Source organism: Dendrobates tinctorius, unplaced genomic scaffold (assembly GCF_039654945.1).
Source record: "Dendrobates tinctorius isolate UK_male_01 unplaced genomic scaffold, ASM3965494v1 ptg000023l, whole genome shotgun sequence".
Classification (NCBI taxonomy): domain Eukaryota; kingdom Metazoa; phylum Chordata; class Amphibia; order Anura; family Dendrobatidae; genus Dendrobates; species Dendrobates tinctorius.
In genome coordinates, this window is record NW_027361691.1 from 14,827,463 (window position 1) to 14,840,959 (window position 13,497).

At 41.3% G+C, this 13,497-nt stretch overlaps 1 protein-coding gene across 1 annotated transcript in view; it reads left to right on the plus strand.

Moving 5' to 3' along the window:
- FAT3 (FAT atypical cadherin 3) overlaps positions 1-13,497 on the plus strand; it is a 745,842-nt gene that overhangs the window by 121,631 nt on the left and 610,714 nt on the right. Inside the window, exon 2 of the mRNA XM_073569283.1 lies at positions 9,638-9,706. The gene's annotated coding sequence lies outside the window, so the exon portion shown is untranslated. The remainder of the gene's footprint in view (positions 1-9,637; positions 9,707-13,497) is intronic.

The following is a 13,497-nucleotide window of genomic DNA, read 5'->3' on the forward strand; positions in this document are numbered from 1 at the left end:
AGTGCTAACCACTGAGCCACCATACAGTGCCAACCACTGAGCCAACATACAGTGCTAACCACTGAGCCACCATACAGTGCCAACCACTGAGCCACCATACAGTGCTAACCACTGAGCCAACACAGTGCTAACCACTGAGCCAACATACAGTGCTAACCACTGAGCTACCATACAGTGCTAACCACTTTGCCACCGTGCAGTGCTAACCACTGAGCCAGCATATGGTGCTAACCACTGAGGCACCATACAGTGCCAACCACTGAGCTAACATACAGTGCTAACCACTGAGCCACCATACAGTGCTAACCACTGAGCTACCATACAGTGCTAACCACTGAGCTACCATACAGTGCTAACCACTCAGCCACCATACAGTGCTAACCACTGAGCCAGCATACGATGCTAACCACTGAGCTACCATACAGTGCTAACCACTGAGCCACCATACAGTGCTAACCACTGAGCCAACATACAGTGCTAACCACTTTGCCACCGTGCAGTGCTAACCACTGAGCTACCATATAGTGCTAACCACTTTGCCACCATGCAGTGCTAACCACTGAGCCACGTTTCAGTGCTAACCACTGAGCCACCATGTATAAAAAAAAAAGTTGAACAACTGTCCATTGCAGTCATCTCTAATATGAGATTCTCCATCAGTTACAAAACTACATCCTCTAACACATACCCTAATACAAATTACAGATGGAAAGAGGAGATCCTATGGAGTAACAGGCAAAATTCCTGTTATATCAAAGATAAAAAGATTAATTGTCGGGGGAAGCTGCAGAGAAAGCGTCAAGTTGCTGCTGTCAGCACATCTGAAATGGATTTCATTTCCTCAATAGCTATAAAACATCAAGGATTTCTCTTCTTTTAAATGGTGATAAAAAGATTTCCCGTATCTTCCTTCCCTGTGAAGTCCTGTCTGCAGTAAACAGGCAGTTTTCTTCTAGTGGACTAGCGCCGGTTTAGTCTAACCCTGTATACATGTCTACAAGTCATCTTCATATCTATTGGAGCAATATTTTTGTAAAATTTTTCTAGTGTTTTTTTAAGCATTTTTGCAGGAGAACTCCAAATGTAAGTATTCGTGGCTTATTTTGTTCCTTTTTTTGTCCCAGGTATGGCTTTTTTCATCGGTTTTAACATAGGTTTAGACCTCCAGAGAGAAAAAAAACAACAGATAATGAAATTCATTGCAAATTTTACAAGCCAAAAATTGTTAAGACCCTATAAAAATAAAGTGCTGAACATGTACAGAAAGGATTGCACAAGTATTAGATAAGACTATCTTCCCAAGAAAAAATAAGAGTTAATCCATGAGGACTGTTCAAAAAAGTGTCTGTGCTTATAAAGGGAGTTCATATACTATAAGCAATCAGTATTCTCATAGACGTAGATATAGATAGAACGGTGATCAAAGGGCTATGTCATAATTCAAAAAAATATCTCATTGGTGGAACATGGCATAATTTTTCCTCTTGGCTTCTATCGGGAAAATCTTAGGATGGATACACAGGTGAGGTTTCCGACCGTAGACGACATCCATAGGTTCCAAAATAATGACAACATACAACTTGGGCCCTGAATGAAGTACGGCAGTACAAGACTTAATTCTGTATCCAGAATTTTCTTTGTGTACGCCACGTAATTAAGAACAGGCATCACATTTCATTGATATAATTGGCAGCGTCCCCTGATGTTGGTGCGCTCAGGACTTTGATGTGTCCTTGACAGAAGGCCTTAACCTCTAAGCAGTCAGAGGTTAGGGTCTAAATTTAACCCCCTGAGACTTTTTCACACTGAAATGACTTCTCTGGGAATGTTCCTCTAAAGACCAAATGAATGTTTCTCGCGGCGCAGTGTGTGAGTCATATATGATGTTGTGAGGGTAAAAAGTAGAAAAACACAAGTTGAAAAAATGCAAATTATTACCAAAATGTTGTCTTTTTTTATATCTACTTCATGTTTTACAACTCAGTTTTCAGGCCTATTTATTATTTTATTTATTGTTTTCACTGTCTCCATTGGGGCTCACTTCAGTATCAGTATGTTTTTGGAGGGTGATAGGAACCCCCATACAAAAAAGGGAGAACATACAAACTTTATGAAGATGTCGCCTTTGGCAGAATTTGAACAAAAGTTTTTCAGCACTGTAAAACATTACTGCCCTATGACTTAGTCTGCTTTTAGACGGGGTAATTAGGACTCATTTTAGCATCCATACTAAAGACCACTATATGTGGATCTTCAGTAGAAGTCCAGTTCAGTAGAATCCACTCCAGTAGAAGTCTGCTCCAACAGAAGACATCTCCAGTAGAAGACCACTGCAGTAGGAGACCACTGCAGTAGACGTCCGCTCCAGTAGAAGACTGCTCCGGTAGAAGACTGCTCCAGTAGAAGTCTGCTCCAGTAGAAGACTGCTCCAGTCAAAGTCTGCTCCAATAGAAGACTGCTCCAGTAGAAGTCTGCTCTAGCAGGAGACCACTGCAGTAGAAGTCTGCTCCAATAGAAGACTGTTCCAGTAGAATACTGCTCCAGTAGAAGACTGCTCCAGTAGAAGTCTGCTCCAATAGAAGACTGCTCCAGTAGAAGGCTGCTCCAATAGAAGACTGCTCCAGTAGAAGGCTGCTCCAATAGAAGACTGCTCCAGTAGAAGTCTGCTCCATTAGAACACCACTGCAGTAGAAGTTCGGTCCAGTAGAAGTCTGCTCCAGTAGAAGTCCGCTCCTGTAGAAGTCTAGTCTAGGAAAAGTCCAGTCCAGTGGAAGTCTAAAGTTAACAGTACAGGAATTTTAAGTTTCACCCCGTCACACCTTGAAAGCAGGAGCTCCTTTTTGGTCCGGAACAGCCCCAAGTTTGCCTGTCCTAGGAAATTTGGGAACTGTTGGCATGTATATAGTTCATTAGCATAGCTATAAGGATGATATTTCTTGCTAATCACAGACCATGTGCTACTCAGGAGTTTGAGAGAATTGGGAGACAATTTTTGTGAAGTCAGCAATATTAAGGCTGTTTTTCTAGTACGAGTGGTATCCATGTTTTTCACAGAGATCGCTCGTACCTGTAATAGTCTATAGGGCCTTTCACATGGTGATTTTTTTTGCTGACCGTCTGTACAAAGCCGCGGAGACATTTCCCATCTTAATCCGTAAAGTAAAAGCCAATAGGTCCGTTAAAAAAATCAGACGACACCCGGATGCCATCATGAACTGATAAATTGGAGAAGCTGGAGAAACTTTTTTTATATCTCATCATCTGACGAAATGCTGATGAACATCTGAAGAAAGAATCTCTGATCGAAAGTGCTGATGAAACTTGGACCTAATTTTGTCTTTTGAGAAAATCACTGATGAGCGCATGAGCCCTTAGTCCACTCCTCAATTCAGCCCCAAGCCAAATTCATTGCAACCCCCACTATTACCTGATAGGCCACGTGATAGGACTCAGGAGCCTAATAGTTTATTCTGCTGTGTGCTTTATAACTGTTGGATTTGCTTCAGCATGCTGCCACTAATGAATGTCTGACCTCCACCATCGCGGTAAACGTTAAGAATGTTAGGTACTGAGTAACATTTTTTTGATCAAAGCCACCCAACCAAGTCAAGGTGCTATCTGATATAGCCCATATTTTAATGTGGGTTGTTGCCCCAGGTTATGGAGGAGAAAGTGCTGCCCTAGTGGTTATGGAGAAAATTTTTAATGGTCAACACAGGGATAGTTAAATGTGTTGTGGCGGTAGGCCAGTCTGAAGAAATGCATTTTTAGGGCACACTTAAAACTGTGGGGATTAATCATATTAACCTGGGTAGTACATTCCAAAGAATTGGCGCAGCACATGATAAGTCTTGGAGATGGGAGTGGGAGGGTCTGATTATTGAGGATGTTAACCTCAGGTCATTAGCAGAACGGAGGGCACGGGTAGGGTGGTATACTGAAACAAGGGAGGAGATGTAGGGTGGTGCTGAACCGGGGAGCGTTTTGTGGGTGAGAGTGATAAGTTTATATTGAACTCTGGAGTGGATGGGTAACCAGTGCAATGACTGGCACAAGGTAGAGGCATCGGTGTAATGGATGGTGAGGAATATGATAGCCATAAGTTAGGGTACATTCAGACAAATGTATTTTTGTGCCGTGAGGAAAATGGACAGCTCATGGACCCAATGATAGGGTATGTGTTAGTTCACATGGGCTATTGTTTACATATACCTCAAGTCCAAGAGTAAAAAATCGCAGTATGCTCTAGTCTGGTCATATACTAGCATTTTTGAATTTTTTTTTATATTTTCTGCAGTTTTTTTTTCTTTTAATAGAAACCTTCTTTAGCCTCTTGGTTCATTCTTCTTCTTTTTTTTTCCTTCAAGGCGAATGTCATGTAAATACAGCAAATATTGTAACGCGTGACAGACGTGAAGGGCTTGAGCCCCCAAGACACTAACACAGTTGATCGTCTAATGACAACTATGGAAGGTCAATAATAACAAGTCTGTTTCTCATCATCCAAGTTTCAGAGAGTAAAAAAAAAAAAAAAAAATCGAAAAATCATGAGCAGATTTTCTCCTCATTAAGAATGTCACCTGTAATCATAAGTTTACATTTACTGCAAAAACGTTCTTTCACTATATATATATATATATATATATATATATTTATTTTTTTTTAGGTTAAAGCGTTATGTTAATTTCTCTGCACTTGATTCTCCCTGCCAAACATGAATAACAAATATCCTAATTAGAAGCCGAGTCCCAGTTAATTATGAGATCAGTCTTCTGGCCCAGAGTAATACAAGTATAATGATCAATTATCTGCACAATGCAGGATTGACTGCTACTTGTCTTCCTTAAAAAAAAATATTTGGCTCAGCTAATTTCTGATAGCTGTAATCTGTTGCCGGCGACATAAGCGGGCGAATTGTTGACTGCTGGTGCTAAGAACTGCAGAGCGACTGCTTTGTGTTTTACGCACGGAGGCTTTAGTTGTTGTTTTTTAATTTTTCTTTTTTTGGGGGGGTGTATGGGAGTGTTGAAATACAGTTTAGCTGCCACTATTTGGAATCAATCATTTATATCATCCACCGATCCATCGATTTACGTTGTGTGTATCCAAAACATCATCAAATCAATATCCACATGTTCATCACTATGGATGTAGACATTGATGTGGATGGTTACAACAATGCATAAAAACCAGGATACATAACAAGAAGTGGTGTCCTCACTGCTATAAGTCTGGTGGCTTTAAAGGGGTATCCTCATAATCGTAAATGGGTAAATTTACAAAGTGCTTGTAAACAAACAAATTTGATAATTTACCTCTTCTATGTTCTCAAGAACAGAAGAACTTTTAATTTCATTCTTCACTGATTGTTTCCTGTTAGAGGTGGCTGGATTCCTGGGCATGACTTTACAAGATCTTTGTTATAGAGTTTGTAAACGCTGCTCTGTAGCTGCCTGGATCGCTGGATTCAGCCAACTACAGAGCTCCTCTGATGTTGCAGGAGCAAAGCGTCCTGGTCGCAGAATCGGAAAGCACACAGTTCGGGTTAGATGGTGGTCAAAACCAGGGCTGTGGAATCGGAGCCCATTTTGGTGGAGTTGGAGTCGGTGTCATTGAAATTGAGGAGTCGGAGGTTTGGCTGACCGACTCCACAGCCCCTGGCAGAGCTGTGGAGTTGGAGTCCATTTTGGTGGAGTCGGAGTTGGAATAAGAGTCGGTGTCATTGAAATTGAGGAGTCGGAGTTGGAGGTTTGGCTGACCGACTCCACAACCCCTGGCAAAGCTGTGGAGTCGGAGTCGGAGCCCATTTTGGTGGAGTCGGAGTTGGAATAAGAGTTAGTGTCATTGAAATTGAGGAGTTGGAGTTGGAGGTTTGGCTTACCGACTCCACAGCCCTGGTCAAAACTATCAGTCTTTGGGATTAGAGTTGAGTAAACTTTTCAAAATTCGCATCCGATTACGTTTGGCGGCGAATATTGTTTTGGCAGTATTCCCCGAACACAACCAAACGTCATTGGAGCCAATGAGAGTAGAAATGATCATAACCGATCATCAAATATAAATTCAGCACGAATAGAGTACCAATCTTCAAACCACATATCCAAGCCCTTTCCACTTCCTGCCGACTTCAACTCAAAAATATTTCATGAATCCGTTCATTCCTCAACCAAAAATCTGCAAAAACCCTAGTCCATGCCCTCATCATCTCTCGCCTTGACTACTGCAACCTCCTGCTCTGTGGCCTCCCCTCGAACACTCTCGCACCCCTCCAATCTATTCTAAACTTTGCTGCCCGACTAATCCACCTGTCCCCCCGCTATTCCCCAGCTTCTCCCCTCTGTCAATCCCTTCCCTTCACTGGCTCCCCATTGCCCAGAGACTCCAGTACAAAACCCTAACTATGATATACAAAGCCATCCACAACCTGTCTCCTCCGTACATCTGTGATCTCGTCTCCCGGTACTTTCCTGCACGCAACCTCCGATCCTCACAAGATCTCCTTCTCTACTCCCCTCTTATCTCCTCTTCCCACAATCGCATACACGATTTCTCCCGCGCATCACCCCTACTCTGGAACTCTCTACCACAGCATATCAGACTCTCACCTACCATCAAAACCTTCAAAAAGAGCCTGAAGACCTACCTCTTCCGACAAGCCTATAACCTGCAGTAACCACCGATCGACCAAACCGCTGCATGACCAGCTCTACCCTCGCCTACTGTATTCTCACCCATCCCTTGTAGATTGTGAGCCTTCGCGGGCAGGGTCCTCTCTCATCCTGTACCAGTCATGACTTGTATTGTTTAACATTATTGTACTTGATTTTATTATGTATACCCCTCCTCACATGTAAAGCGCCATGGAATAAATGGCGCTATAACAATAAATAATAATAATATGGCACGAAAATGGCAAATTCAGATTTGGCAAGCGATTCCGAATATATTCGCTCAACTCTCTTCGGGAGCACACCATCCCTCCACTCTTTGCTCTCCTGAAGAGTGATAGATAACAGTTTAATGAGGACGACACTTTAAAGGGCAGTTATCATGCAATTGTGGACTTTTAGGACCTTGAATCTATAAATTGTCCTTAATAGTTAGTGGCTGTATAATGCTTTGGCACCCCGGTTTGTAGGAGACAGCAGCTGTCTATGCCCCAATATAGCATGCTGAGTTAGACGGAAGGATGTCCTGTATTGAGCACTGATCTCACATTTGGATCCTGAAAATCCTTTGAAATTATTGAAAATACATAATTTGATGGTTTGCAGGACTGTACTGATCAGAATAATTCCAAGATACGTGCAAAAAAAGAAAAGGGGTTGTCCAATCTACAGGGATAAAATAAGATCTAAAAATAAGAGGAGCTGCTTTGGCAATCAGTTGATCGCTGCAGGTCTGGCAGTGAATCGTTTTCCCTGCAGCAGCCCCTATAGGATAATTATAGTATTGCATGCGACCAATCAAATGTATGGTAGCCTAAGCAATAGATAAAAAGTCTTAGTCCTCCAAAGCCTGTTCACGACTCTGCTCGGATTCATAGAAAGGGTTCTAAACAGGGAACCTTTGACTATGAGGTCTCTATACTCTAAAAGGCATGACATGGGACAATGCTTTTAATATTAAAATCGAAGTATCATCGGAGAATATACTAGACACATAGAGAGATTTATTATGCTAAATGTCTGAGAAATCTGGAACAACTTGCGTGAAAAAAAAGCCATCTTTAGCGCATTTTGCCACATTTGTGATGCACTTTCTCCGCTCTGTCTGATAATTAGGATGGATATGCTCCATTGGGGGCATCTTAGAGTCCTCGTTCTCAAGATCACAGATCACAACAGCCTGGTAATCACTTGGAGGAGTGTATGGAGAGATATGGTGGGCGAGAGCTAATCTCGAGCTATTGTCAGGCGTACACCGGATGAACAATGTGTTTGCGCCATTTTGGCTAATGAGAGATCGGAGCTGTCCCTGGTCCTATCATTTGCTGTATTCTTTAAGAAACAGTGTGGCTGTTCAATTTCTCAGCAGCGCCACCACAGGGGAAATATAACATTACACACTTCTCATATAAAATGGATCTATGGATATGCTTGGTCCTTTAGAGAGGGACTTGTTATTTGTAGCAGATCCCCCCACACCAGAGAATGGGTTGTGTTAAGTAGACAATGCTTTAAATTATTTTAGTTTCTGTGGCATTGACCTAACAGAGGACCTGTCACTTGCTATAAATATGTGATTTTTTAATACCTGGTAAAAATGCCGATGTTCTCCTGAATCCAGTGTTATTTTTCTTTTGTCTCTGCGCCTCTCCGTTCCTGAGATACGACCTCCTTTTTTAATCTATATAAACCTAGTCTGCGTAGCCAACTAGGCGTGGTCCTCAAGTAGATGTCTACATAGAACCACGCCCACTTGGCTATAAAGGCTAGATTTAGATAAAGGGAAGAGGAGGTCATATCTCAGGAACGGAGAGGCTCTGGAACAAATGGAAAACAACGGCGAATTCAGGAGAACAGCGGCGTTTACATCGGGTAATAAACTTATTTGTGGGAAGTGACGCAACCTTTTTTAAAATATTAAAGATCTTAAACTAGATTGTTGTATTAAATGTCAAACTCTACATTGTAACAGTAGTGCAAATGCTCGGGATATGATTGTGCTTCCTTGTGGTTTACGTGAGATTCTATCGATATTACTATGGCAACAGTAAGTTACAGAACCCGGAATCATTATCACCGAGTTATCTCTGGATACATGAGTGTGTGTGAGCGCCACCGCTCAGTAAGTACGGATCGCGAGACGTCTACTCTCTAATCAAGCTTAAGTTTCCATGACAATCCACAGTCAAGAATAGAGATTGTGGCTCATCCCCCCCACTCCACCAACCCCCATATTGTGCAATTACCCTTCCCCCACCTTTCAAAGCAGCATGAGAAACACCTCGATTTTGCCCACCTTACCATGACTACACATGAATGTTTAAGATCAATACCTGCACCACAAGCAGATACTTAAATACTTTTTCACATAACGTCAAAAATAACAACTGAGAGTAAAAAAATGAATATAAAACACAATTATAAAATGAAGCAAAGTAAGATACAATAAAATAAAAAAAATGCATATACGGTATATACCGTATTTATATAATTTTTTTTTAAATTGCATTTTACTTTGCTTCATTTAATATTTTTATATCTTTTTTTAATTCAGTATGTGCAGCAATAGGTGGTATTCTTGTATTCTGCCACGTTAAAATACACTTAAAAAAAAATTAAATTTTTTTTGTGTGTTTCTTAAAAATGTGTGTGTGTGTATATATATATATGTGTATATATATATATATATATATATATATATATATATATAGATGCTTTTTTTAAGGAAAACTTACATTTTTATACTTTGTTTATTTTTTATAGCTTTTACATTTTGTGTTCCATTGCTTTACATAATTGTATTACGGTACATTTTCTTTAATTTTTCTTCTTTTTTCTTGCCTTTACATTTTTTATTCTATTACTTTACCTACCGGTAAGTTTATTTCAGTGACATAAGCAATAGTAAGTGACATATGTTCCCCTATATATATGTATATCGTATATATATTTTTTTTTTGTTTTGACAGGACCTATGAATTCTAAAGGAGTCCAAGAAAGAAGAATAGAGAATTTTGGATACAGCGCATCATTTGCAGGTGTGTAGCTTTATCACAAAATTGGCAGATCACTGAGTTATATGCTTGGATGGTAGCTGTTGTGCTCTAAGGTCTCACGGACCCTATGATGCCTACTTACAATACCAGTATTACACATATTCTCCCCTTGAATCGTGCTCCTACGTTGAATATCTCAATAATATGACGTCTAGTGGAGTGTGCCAAAATTTTTAAATTTTTCAAATAAAATTGGTAACCGGTCCACCACGCGCGCCCCCATAAAAAAACATGTACCGTAAATAATTCTTCCCATTGGTCTCCTCACATGTTACCTAAGGAGTTTTTAGCTCCCTTTCCTATTCAGTTGTGACTGCAGTATCTACACCCTCTTCCCAACAGACCTAAATTTCCTGGAAGCAAATTTTGGCATTCAGCGAACCAGACAGAGGGGTGGTTGTGTAGACTCAACCCAAACGTAGGTGACCTCCACACAATTTGACGGTTTAGCAGAAGGGGCGTGGGTGCAGTATTGAGTGTTAAGTACCTAAACTCACGTGGTACAAATATTTGCCAAAATTTTGTTGTACAGTATCGGTGAACCCATTCAATGCCTATATGTAATTCGGTGAAATCAGTCATCCCAATTAGGTGACATTTTTAATACATAGCGCTTGTTCTTTTTTTTTTTTTACTTGTTGTAACCAGGAACAACAATGTCCTTAAACCCCTAGAGAGTCAGATCATTCCGCAGAGTCAAGTGCAGTGAAAGCGCCTCCTACCTCAAAGCCGGGCTTTATTAAAATGTTTATAATCCCCTTTACGTTGAAGTACTGCTTTTGAAATGTTTTAATTTTTTCCATATTCCAGGTAATTTGCCTCAAGAGCGGTTGTATTTTCCTCGAGTGTTACTTTATTTAATTGCAACTTTATTCATCCTACACGATAAATATGCGGGAAGTGATTGCAGTGAACACAGGATAGGCCTGGAGGAGACGCTCTCCACAGCCAGAACGGTCAATGCTGACTGGCTGCGTTCACCTCTATCGGCCACCCGCCCATTATATCCATTCCGGCTATGATCAAGATCTTTTAGAGGGTTATCCAAGACTTTTAGATGGATCACGTAAGCTTAGGATAGGCCTTCAATGTCATATTCTTGGGAAACCACTTTGAGGTGTTCATACACATTAGGTAATTATCTCACAAATAACATTTATCACCTTTTCATGCGATTGGGGATAAATGTATGATCCCAACCAATGGGAACCCTAATCACAAGAAAAGAGGTCTTATTTGCCATGTGAATGGAGTGGAATTATGCATGAATGACCACTGCTCCTTTCCCTTCTATCGTTCTCTGGGAGTGGTAATGTGCATGCGCGACCTCTGCTCCTTTCACTTCTATGGCTGTATGGGAACGGTAATGCGCATGCCCGGCCACTGCTCATTTCACTACTATGGCTCTATGGGAGTGTTAATGTGTATGCACAACCTCTGCTCCTTTCACTTCTATGGCTCTATGGGAGTGTTAATGCGCATGCGCAACCTCTGCTCCTTTCACTTCTATGGCTCTATGGGAGTGTTAATGCGCATACGCAACCTCTGGTCCTTTCACTTCTATGACTCTATGGGAGTGTTAATGGTCATGTGAGACCACTGCTCCATTTACATCTATAGCTCTATGGTAGTGGTAATGCGCATGTGCGACCACTGCTCCTTTCACTTCTATGGCTCTATGGGAGTGGTAATGAGCTTGTGCGACCACTTCTCCTTTCACTTCTATGGGTCTATGGTACTGCACATGCGCGAACACTGCTCCTTTCATTTTTATGGCTCTATGGGAGAGGTAATGCGCATGCGCAGACACTGCTTCCTTCACTTTTGTGGGTCTATGGGAGTGGTACTGCGTATGTGAGACCACTGATCCATTCATTTCTATGTATTTTGCAACAGTAAATGAAAGGTTAGTCACCCATTCACCTTCTATCACTGCATTCACATGGGGAACATGGAGGGAGTCCCTTGTTTGAACAGAATGGTGGTCATGCATGCGCATAGCCAATGCAACCGAGGAAGGTCTCCATCACTCATGTAGATCATTCTAATGAATGGAGTAGTAGTGCTCATGTATGATGACTGCTCTAGCCAAATAGGAGACTTGTGAATCTCATTCTTGGGATCTGTTAGGGTCACAGATGTCGGACCACCAGTCCTGACTTTCCCTCAGAGGCAGTTGTGGGATAAAGAATGATCAGGCTATTACATTTTAACATGGCTGATCCTTTTGTTCTTAAAGGTGTTGTCCACAACTGGATAACCCCTGCTTTAATTTTTCCAGGCTCCATATAACGTAAAAAAAACCATACTCAGCACTCAGACTGGTGAAATTTAATGGATGGCAACATTGTGATTCCTGACTCTCGGGTAACATTATTGTGTCATGTGATCACTGCAGCCTACAAGTGACCACTGGATAGGCTGCAGTGCTTACGTGACATAACCAAGCATTGGGAATCACAGTGCCAACATTGCTTGAATGGATCTGGTGTAGGAGGTGAGTAGATGTTATTTACTTTTTTTATTTTATATGGGCCATGTAAGCATTTAAGAAGGGGTTGTTTAGTAGCAGACACCTTCTTTTAGAACAAAAGGATCCACCATTTTAAAATTTGAGTGCTACGACAACCCGTTTAAGGGAATTTAGCCGCCACTAGAAGTGTGACACATCTGCCTTTTTTTGTCCTGAATCATCTTTGTTTGCATCTTTTCTGTCATTTCCTGAGGGCTTCCTTTGTCGTTTTTTTGACTGCCGGCGCTTATTTTGAGCACTTTTCCATTGTTTTTAGATTTTTTTTACTGATGTTTTCCGATCATTTTCTTCTCTCCATTCAACATTGAAGAAACCGTTAGCGAAAACACTGGGGAAATGCTCAAACAAGACGGTCGGGCTTCTTCCAGGTGTCTTGTAAGCCTTCCCATTGACTTGTAAATTACAGAGCGTCTTCCGAAGCCCAAAGAATGTTCCACTCACTTCTTTTAATCGCTTGGAGTCTTTTGAAACCTTATGTGGTTAAAAGATGCTCAAAAGCCTGAACATATAAAATGCAAGTAATTTTTAGATAGAAATGCATATGTTCATTCTTTTGAGCATTTCCTAAGCATTTTCTTCTTTTTCAAGTAGGTTTCCTGGGCGAATCTGCCTGAAAAAGACGTCATGAGCACACAGACCCTTAGAGCTCATGCAGATGACTATGTTGTTTGGATATGACGCCAATAAATGGTTATGAAACTATTCTGTACGACATAGCAAATCCTTAATATACTCACCTACCATCATCTCCTCCATTCTGCTCCTCTTCTCAGTGACGTCATCGCTCTGCAGACTCTCCGAGCCACACTGCGCTTCGGGTGACCAGGAAGTGGCTTTTACATTGTAAGGCTGTGGAGCTTCAGGAGAAGGCTTACAAAGCAACTTTGGGCTCACGCATAGAGCTTAGAGTGAGCCGGAGAGTCTGAAGAGCGCTGGCGTCACTGAGAAGAGGAGCAGAACATTGTTGGTTGCCGGAGAAGACGGCGGTAGGTGAACATATTAACACACACTCTACACTACATACACATACAGAATATCCTAAAAGTGATTACACCCCTTATATTTTTGTAAATGTTGAAACCGCTGACAACAAAAGTGAGTACACCACTAAGTGACCACTAAGTGACAATGGCCAAATTGTGCCCAAAGTGTCAATATTTTGTGTGGCCATCATTATTTTCAAGCACTGCCTTAACAATCTTAGGCATGGATTTAACTAGAGCTTCACAGGTTGTCACTG